The sequence below is a fragment of the Pelophylax lessonae genome, assembly GCF_965119305.1.
Source record: "Pelophylax lessonae genome assembly, chromosome: 2".
NCBI classification, from domain to species: domain Eukaryota; kingdom Metazoa; phylum Chordata; class Amphibia; order Anura; family Ranidae; genus Pelophylax; species Pelophylax lessonae.
The window spans coordinates 559,305,374-559,314,839 of record NC_138769.1 but is presented as its reverse complement, the minus strand read 5'-3'; positions in this window follow the sequence as shown (position 1 = coordinate 559,314,839).

The window sequence follows — 9,466 nt, the reverse complement described above, 5'->3', positions numbered from 1 at the left end:
GCAGGGCCGGTGCTAGACTATTTTGCACCCTAGGCAAGACAAGTTACTTTGCCACCTCCCCCACCACTACCTCATTGGCTGGATACCTCTTCTACATTGATTTGCTGAAGTTTGCAGGAGACGGCTTTGTCTTCAGCCAACATCATCCAATACGGCAGGAGTATGCAGAACGTCAGTGTGCGGGGAACTGGACAGCCATCAGAAATTTTGGGGCCACTTATGCAGCTTTAGGCCTGGGGCCCCCCGGGCCTGACCCCTTACATTAGAGTTTACCACTTTCATTAGGGTCCCCTCTCCTTAAATCAGGGTCCCCAGAGTTCACCCTTACAACAGAGACTCCACTTTCATTAGGATCCCCAAAGTCTTCCCTTACATTAGCATCCCAAAGTCCCCCCTTAAATAAGGGTCCCCATAGCCCCTCTTACACCAGGTTCCCCAGAGTCCTCCTGGCCATAGCTGCGCCCTAGGCAGCAGTGCACCCTAGGAGGCTGCCTAGTTCGCCTAGTGGTAGCACCGGCCCTGCTTACTGGCCAAGCAATATGGACATGAGATTACCCGAAGGGTTTTCCAACCAGTGAAGCAGTTTTTCAGGGCCTAACAGTGGGGGATCCCATTAATCTGGTACAGGTGGCGGGAGGAGGGGGGTCCAGTGTAAGGTCACCTTACAGATTTCCTGTAAAGGGGAACTTACACTTCTTTGTACCTGAACCCTCAATCTAGGGAGGTCCTAACAAGGAGCCATATCGAAGGTTAAAATGTCTTTCAGTCTGTGAAATCCCTCCCGCTGACCAGTGTATTATTATTCGTCAGATTTCCTTAGTTGGGGCACTCAGGTTTAAGGAAATCCCTCGGTACATTGTGTAAATACCCAGCTAAGGCAGGGGGGGTTGATTTACTAAAGGCAAAAAGACTGTGCACTTTGAAAAGTGCAGTTGCGCTCTGCAAGAGCAGTTGCAGCAGAGCTTAGTAAATGGGCAGAAGCTGTGCTGACTTCCATCCTCCAATCAAGTGCAAGCAAAAATGCTGTTTTTTTACTTTTCCTTGCACGTGATTGGGTATTGTTTGTAAAGTGAAGCTTTAGATTTACTAAGCTTTGGAGCAACTGCACTTACAGAGTACATCTGCAATTTGCAATGTGCACAATCAAATTGCCTTTAGTAAAGCACCCCAATGGTGTCACTGTTCCTTTAAAAATTGGCTAAGGAAGTTGTGGCCCATGGCCTCTCAACACCATTCAGTCTGCAAACTGGATAATGAAGTTGTGGCTCACAGCCTCTCATCCCTTTGCAGTTTGTAACTAACGGGTGGCAAATAGACTCGGTACTTTGCAAGTGTAGTCACACTCTACAGGTGCAGTTGCAGTAGAGCTTAGTAAATGAGGGGAAGCTCTGCTGATTTCCATCAGGTGCAAGCAGAAATGCTGTTTTTTTTTTCCCTTGCAAGAGATTGGGTACTCTTTTCAAAATAAAGCTTTACCTAATTTACTAAGCTCTGGGAAAACTGCACTTTGTATAGGGCAACTGCACTTGCAAAGTGCACAGTCTATTCCCCTTTAGTAACTCAAGCCCTAAGCCTCCTTCAGCTCTCTGGAGCTAGGAAGCCCCTGCATTGGCAGCGTTTTAGGACCCTGTAGTGTTGCCCTCTCACAGAACTGGTGACATCCCTTTCCTCCAACTCGCTGGATCCCTCTGACAGGTATTTGAGGAGATGTGTACAGCGCACAGGTGAATCTGTACCTGCAGCAATGCGTCGTGGGTGCCTGGTCCCGACTCACCATCATGAGCAATGCAAACTAGAAGAGGAAACCACCACACCACAGGGAAGCTTGAGTGAAGCAAAAAAATCTCTTTTATGGGGAGGGGGGGGGGGGGGGGACGGCAGCTTAGGCAGGGCCGTTTGAAGGAATTTGGGGGCCCCAAGCAAAATGGACATGGAGGCCCCCCCGCACACATGCAAAGCCTACAGGAACCACAGCATAGCCATACAGTTTAAGTTCACCCACACTTTATATAAATAAAAATTGAGTACAGTGCAAATACTGCTTGAAAAAATATTTGAAATTTGAACATTTTCAACAATTGAACATTTGCAAAAAACACCACTGTACCATAAAATCAAATATACATTAAAAAGTGCACAATAACTAAATCTAACATACTTACACACACACACTCACATTGCCAGATATTATCGCCCCTCCCGTTTCCCCACCATGTGCCCTAGATGATACCAGGGGGACTTTTTTCTTATGCTATGGGACTATCCAGCTGTCTCTTAACAGGTAGGTATTGTTCCCAATTGGACAATTGGTCCAATTTTTGCATGAAAAAATGGAGTGGCAGACTGTCAGTGTGATCATACCTGTCGCTGGCCTGGTCCGATCCACGTGTGGGAGGAGGATGTGATGACTCGTGGTGTGTCTCTCACTGGCGAAGTTCGCGGGCCTGGTGGGGTGGCGCCACTCCCGCGCGCGCTTTAGGCCGCCTAGGCTGGGGCGGGGCTGGTGCGCACTGCGCAGATGCCCCCCGCCACCGCTCACTCTCCCCCTAGCGAGCCGGCGCCGCGTGACGTCATGCCGCTCCTCCGCTGTGCGCCCGCCCGCGGGCCTGTCACAGACCCGCCTGTGTGTTGCGAGGCCGGCCTATGTGTGTGAGGCGCGGCGTTTGTGTCTTGGGGCCCCAGGCCAGCTCGGGGCCCCAAGCAATTGCTTGTTTTGCCTGCCTTGAGGCGACGGCCTGAGCTTTGGGATGAGTTGGCAACCCTACTCCAAGCTATCCTCCCCCAGCAAACATTCCCCAGTGTAGAACTACAATAAGCATAGCTGCATAGGCATGTAAGACTAGCTAGCTCTACACACCAGGCATGGATGCCTGTCTGGGGAACATTTGCTCCCCTGGAAAACAAAAGATATGCTGGACTGGAAACCCATTCAAACTTCAATAGAACCCGTAGTGAGTTATAGCTGCTGGGTGTTAGATAATGAACCTGCTCCCTGGTCAGACCTGCAGAGGGATGTCTTCTAGCTCCAATTTTCTTTGCATCTTTGTTATGTCATGTGACTAAATGCAGGGAGCTGCAAAAAAAAGAAAAAGCACTTTTGGAAGACTTCTCTGGATCAGACCCTGTGATCACTGTGGGTTCCACTCGGACAAAGGGGATTACAATGAATCTATCAGATGAGCTGTGCTGCTTCCCCTTTGGGCCCTTTTCACACATACGGTCCGATCAGATTCGCCTGTCAGTTTTTCAGGCGGATCTGATCGGATGCTCCATGCCTCCCTATGGGGCAGCGAATGTAAGCGGAGACATCTCCACTGACACCCGCTGCCATGCGATCTGATCCTGTCCGTCAAATCCGGATGGATAGAAACCCTATTTTCCATCCGTCCAGCGGATTGGATGAGAATGGACAGGCGGTCTGTTCTCACCCGATTCCCCCATAGAGGACAGCGGGACTCTGACACCTCCCTCTCCGAACACAGAGCAGAGACAGAGCAGTCACCCGCCTGCTCAGCGGGGATCGGCTGATCGATCCCCCCGCTGAGCAGAACAGAGTCCGTCGGTGGAACGGACAGGTGTGAAAGGACCCTTACTGTATACGTCTTTTATGGGACTTTAGTTCTAATTGCTCCAAAGCTGAGACATGTCAATTTGCAAATTTAAGAACAATGACGTTACAGCAAGTGAATGTAAATAATCTAAAAAGGTGAAAAAAATGTGTGTGTGTGTGTATGTATATATATATATATATATATATATATATATATATATATATATATATATATATATACATATACATGTGTAATATGTTTGTGATACAAAAAGAAAAAGTATGTATATGCATAAACATGTATATACACACACACATATATACACACATATTGCCCCTAGCATGAGCAAACCACCAGGTATAAAAATATCCATGGGTTGCAACATTGTTTTAGGGGAAAAAAGAAAAACCCGCACAATGAGTATGCAACATAGTAAATTCATAACATTGTGTCATATGTAAGAGATACAAAAACTAGTATACATAATTATTGGTCTCTATCCACTGGAAGCATCAAAATACAGCCGATATTGTGCAAAAAGAAAAAAAAAAAAAAAAAAACCAATACTCCTATTTATAAATAATGAATAGAAGTACAAAAATAGGAATTAAGTGAATTTAGGAGAAAAGACTGAGATAACAAAAATCTCAGCCAACCACCCTTCCGAATAAAATCATTTAAACCTATTGTATAAAAATATTTTTGTTTTGTTATCCTAACATGTATTAATGATACACAGTCGAGTGTAGTCCAATTAATGAAAGAATCAAGATCAAATTAAAAAAAAAAAAAATATATATATATATATATCTTTGGACATTGTCAAATACATGTAAGTATACACCCACCTATGGATTAAAAAAACACAGTCTATATGAAAAAACACCCTCATTTTTAGCATATAAAAATATAAATGGGAAAAGATTTAAGATAAATAAATGCAAGAAAAAAAAAAAGGGGGAAGAAACTCGAAAAAGTTTGAGAAACAGACAAAGAAACCAGAAAGAAGAAGAAAGGAGGAAAAACGGAGAAAAGAGGGGAGAAAATGGGATAATAACAAATTCATTAATAAAAGCATGTAATATCCTATTCCTGGTTTAAACCGTAAGGGGCCCTAGTCTTGAAAAAAAGATCCAGAATACCCCACGTTTACATAACAATTTAAATACATCTCCTCCTTTTTGGTGGATCTTTTGCAAGACCTGTACCCCCCACCGCTGATCTATCCCCCCCCCCCATGGTGGTCATTAAATATTTTTATACAATAGGTTTAAATTATATTATTCAGAAGGGTGGTTGGCTGAGATTTTTGTTATCTCAGTCTTTTCTCCTAAATTCACTTATTTCCTATTTTTGTACTTCTATTCATTATTTATAATTGGAGCATTGTTTTATTTATTTTTTCTTATTGAACAATATCGGCTGTATTTTGTCGCTTCTAGTGAATAGAGACGAATAATTATGTATACTAGTTTTTGTATCTATTACATATGACACAATGTTATAAATTTACAATGTTGCATTCTCATTGTGCAGGTTTTTATTTTTCCCCCTGATACAATGTTGCAACCGTAGGATATTTTTTTACCTGGTGGTTTGCTAATGCTAGGGGCAATATGTGTGTATATATATGTGTGTGTGTATATACATGTTTATGTATATACATCATTTTTCTTTTTTATCACAAACATATTACACATGCATATATATAAATACATTTTTTCACCTTTTTATTTTTATTTGTATTTACTTGCTGTAACGTCATTGTTCTTAAATTTGCAAATTGACATGTGTCAGCTTTGAAACTATTAGGATGCCAATTAAACATGGGGTTGAGCCTATGGAGTGAAGTGGCTTCCTGTTACATACTTTGTAGTGAATAAGCACGTTAATTAGTGTGAAACGCGTCTACCATATCCATTCTGCTGTACTTTGTACCTGTATTTGCACGAATAAAGAACTTCTTCTCCATCAGTTCCTGGTGGTGTGTTCAGTGGTTTGAGTACAGAAGACATGGATCCTGTGTTTCTGTGAAGCAGAACCACTGATCCATGTTTTCCAGTAGTAAAAGCACCTCCCCCACAGTTAGTAAGCACTCCCTAGGCACACGTTTACCCTCTGATTGCCCCTGATGTTAACCCCTTCCCAGCCAGTGTCATTAGTACAGTGACAGTGCATATTGTTAGCACTGATCGCTGTATTAGTGTCACTGGTCCCCAAAAAGTGTCTAAAGTGTCAGTTAGGTGTCCAATTTGTCCCCCGCAATATCAAAGTCCCACTATAAGCCGCTAATCGTCGCCATTACTAGAAACATTTTTTTAAAAAAAATATTCCATAGTTTGTAGACGCTGTAACTTTTTTGCAAACCAATCAAGTATTGATCGACCGATATCATTTTTTTTACTGCCGATACCGATATTTTGGTCATCAGATATCGGTATCGGACGATATTTTCTGACATTAAAATGTATTTATTTTTTTTAATGTCTACAGGTACTGTGGTGGAGGGATCTGGGGGTCTAAAAGACCCCAAACCCCTCCTCTGCACTTAAAAGCATTCAAAACGCCAAGTTTGGCTGTTTTGAATGCTGTAGGTTTTTTTAATTCAGTACCCGGAAGTGATGTCATGTCATGAAATGGAGACCCGGTCAAACGGCGGCGGTGCAGATGGAGACCCGGTCAGACAGCGGCGGAAGGCGGCGGGAGGGGGGGACGTCCCCTCCCACTCCTTGGAATGACAGCCAAGCGGCTTCTCAGCCGCATCGGTTGTCATTACAAGACAGCCGACTGTTGGCTATAGACACCGGTACCGGGGTGATACCTCTAGGTGCAGGCACTTTCCCGGAATATCGGTAAATCAAAAGGCGATTCCGATATATCAGGCAAAGTGCATATCGGCCCTCCATATATCGGCTTTGCCGATAATTGGTCGATCACTACAATCAATATACGCTTATTGTGATTTTTTTTACAAAAATATGTAGCAGAATACATATTGGCCTAAATTAATGAAGAAATTTGATTTTTAAAAAAATTTTATTGGATGTGTTTTATAGAAAATAGTAAAAAATATAGCTTTTTTGTTTTTTTTGAAAATTGTCCTCGTTCTTAGCTTCTAGCGCAAAAGATTAAAACTGCAGAGGTGATGAAATATCACCAAAAGAAGGCTCTATTTGTGGTAGAAAAAAACAACATACATTTCATTTGGGTACAGTTTTGCACAACCGCACAATTGTCAGTTAAAATCAACATGGTGCCGTATTGCAAAAAATGGCCTGGTGAGGAAGGGGGGTAAACCTTCCAGAGCTGAAGTGGTAATGTAAAACCTTTATCCCAAAAGGAGTAAAAAGTGTATTGCTGTAACTGATTATAAATCGTGAGCTGGAATTTGGCTTCAATTTGTTAGTGCATGTAAGTCTGCTAAGGCTCGGTTCACACTAGCCCGACTCCAAAGTTTTGCGACTTTCAGTGCAACTCTGGAATCCGACTTTGATATGAATTTTTACACTCTGTGTGGCATTGAACTCATATTAAAGTTGGACCTAAGTAGTGCAGAAACCTTTTCTAAAGTTGGACAGACTTGTGTAGTATCAGTTAAGACAGCTGACATCCGACTTGGCGTCTAACAAGTCGCATCCTATGTCACATCAGTGTGAACTGAGCCTAATATGTTAACCTAATACATTACCCTACCCTCCCCCTCCGACTGACAATGTTGCTCTCTGCTGTGACTCCTATGCGTATTTCTCCAGAGTTGTGTCTCACTAAGTGCCGGTTCACACTATTGCAATGGGAGACATCGCATGTGATTCGGAGCGCACTGCTCCTAAAATCACATGCGATTTCTGTGTGGTGCAAATCCAGCCATACAGTTTGTATGGCTGAATTCGCACTGCAATCACAGTGAAATCGCACAGGACCCTTTTTTTGGTCCGCAGCAGAATCAGATCGCATGGTGGTTCACACTGTGATATGCGATCTGATCTGGGGGTGTCGTTAACTTAGAATTGACACCCCCAGCGTATCGCCGATGCGATGCGGGACTAATACAGGAGGTTTGTTACTGGCCAGATCACCGGTCCAAACAGAGGGAGGAAAGCCAAAGAAAAGAAAACTGATGCAGCCTCCATATCTAATACAATATAATTACATTTTGGTTTTGTGTTTATTTCCACCTTAAATGTATTGCACTTTATGGTATACGTGCATTTTTACCAGTAAAATTATTTAGGCAAGGCTCTTTTGCAAATTGTTCTGTACAAGGAAAACCTTTGCTCCTGCAATGTTTGAGACTTTGTCCTCTCACTGTTGTGAAAACCCTCATGACTTTGCCAATAATGTCACAGTGTTGTCTGGAGGAGCTCCAGGAGCAGCACTATGGTGCCTTGCCAAAAATATCATGTCCACAATTATTCAGGGAGCCAGAACAGATAAAAATAGACAGTTAGGAAAAAGTTACTGTGCTTTGAATCCTGTGAAATGTTAGCTATTTTTTTAAACCTTATCTAGACCAAGAGTGCCTTGATCATTTATTATTTGCCTGTTCAGTACATTTTGCAGGAGACTAGATGACAGCGTTTATAGTCCAACTTGTTTAGATAATACAAATTACTGCATACTGGATACAGGGACCATGGGGCTGAGTAGTATACCACTGGACAAAGTTCTAGGGGACTACAAATATGTTATACTCCATAGGAAAAGCTGCAAGGATATATTTGGGGGTGTTGCTAATAACATACCATAAAATTGTGACCTTTTTGACCAATGTCTCTGAGCTCATACTCCCTCATTTAACTGTAGGGATATGGGGGGATAGGAGATAGGGAGTCAAGAAGTCATTTCTTCTAGTCCACATGTAGCTGCAATAGCAAGGAGAGCATCAAGTGGAAACCTGAAAGAAGAAGAAAATGGACCAGATTGAGCATTGTCCTATCCTCTTCAGTTGGCTGCAGTCTGTAGAATCAGAGAAAGCTTGACAAAAGAGTGTCTCGTGATAATTCTTTGTGAGGGTCTTATCGCACATCATAATCTGCAGTGTGCCTACCTACTACGCTAGGTCCACCCTGAACTGGGCATTTATTCATTCCCCCTTTATGTAATTTTCCTGAAGGTAAACCCTGGCTTCTGTGACACCCGACTTTTTCAGATTCAGGGCTTTTTGCTTGGCGCATCACCTTGGCTGCAGAACCACACATGACTTCTACTCGTTCACTCAAGCACAATATTATCAAGCACAAGACTATTATAGGGGAAAGGAAGAAATTGGAGACAAATACAGATTCTGAACACAATGGTGGCAAAGGCTGGTTTGCCAAACAACTACAAACCACAAAAAAAGAAATTAGTTCACAAAGAGTTATTTTACTCTTGAAAATCTGAGATAAAATAGCTGATAGCAATTTTCAAAAAATCTTTTTGCAATTCATAAAAAAACGCTACTAAAATATCTGTACTGTGTATAGAACATGCTGCAGCAAAAATTACATTTATAAAGCCAAAAAATGACTTTTTCCCTGCAAGCTTTCTTTTTTTTGTAAACAACAGCTTGGGGAGCCAGTCTGTATGATGAGGCCACAATTTAGTGCACTCAGAACAAGATTAGAGATTTTTTGGATAAATTCTGATGTCTGTTTAGCAGACTTTGGATAGAAGTAACAGCTGTGGAAAAATTGGGTTTTGGGTGTTGGTGGTGCCTTCACACTGTAACCCTGTAGAGGTACTCTTGATAAAAGCAAGAATTGGCCTTGGTGTGAAAAATTTAAATGATATGCCCAGGTCAAACAGATGCAGAAAAATTGGTCCTTGGGTGTTAATTGTGCCCATGAAACCTACACCAAAATATTGCTTCACAATAAAATCTACACCTACAAAGCTAGGCAGCCTAAACAGTCTTGCACAGATTACACATCCCA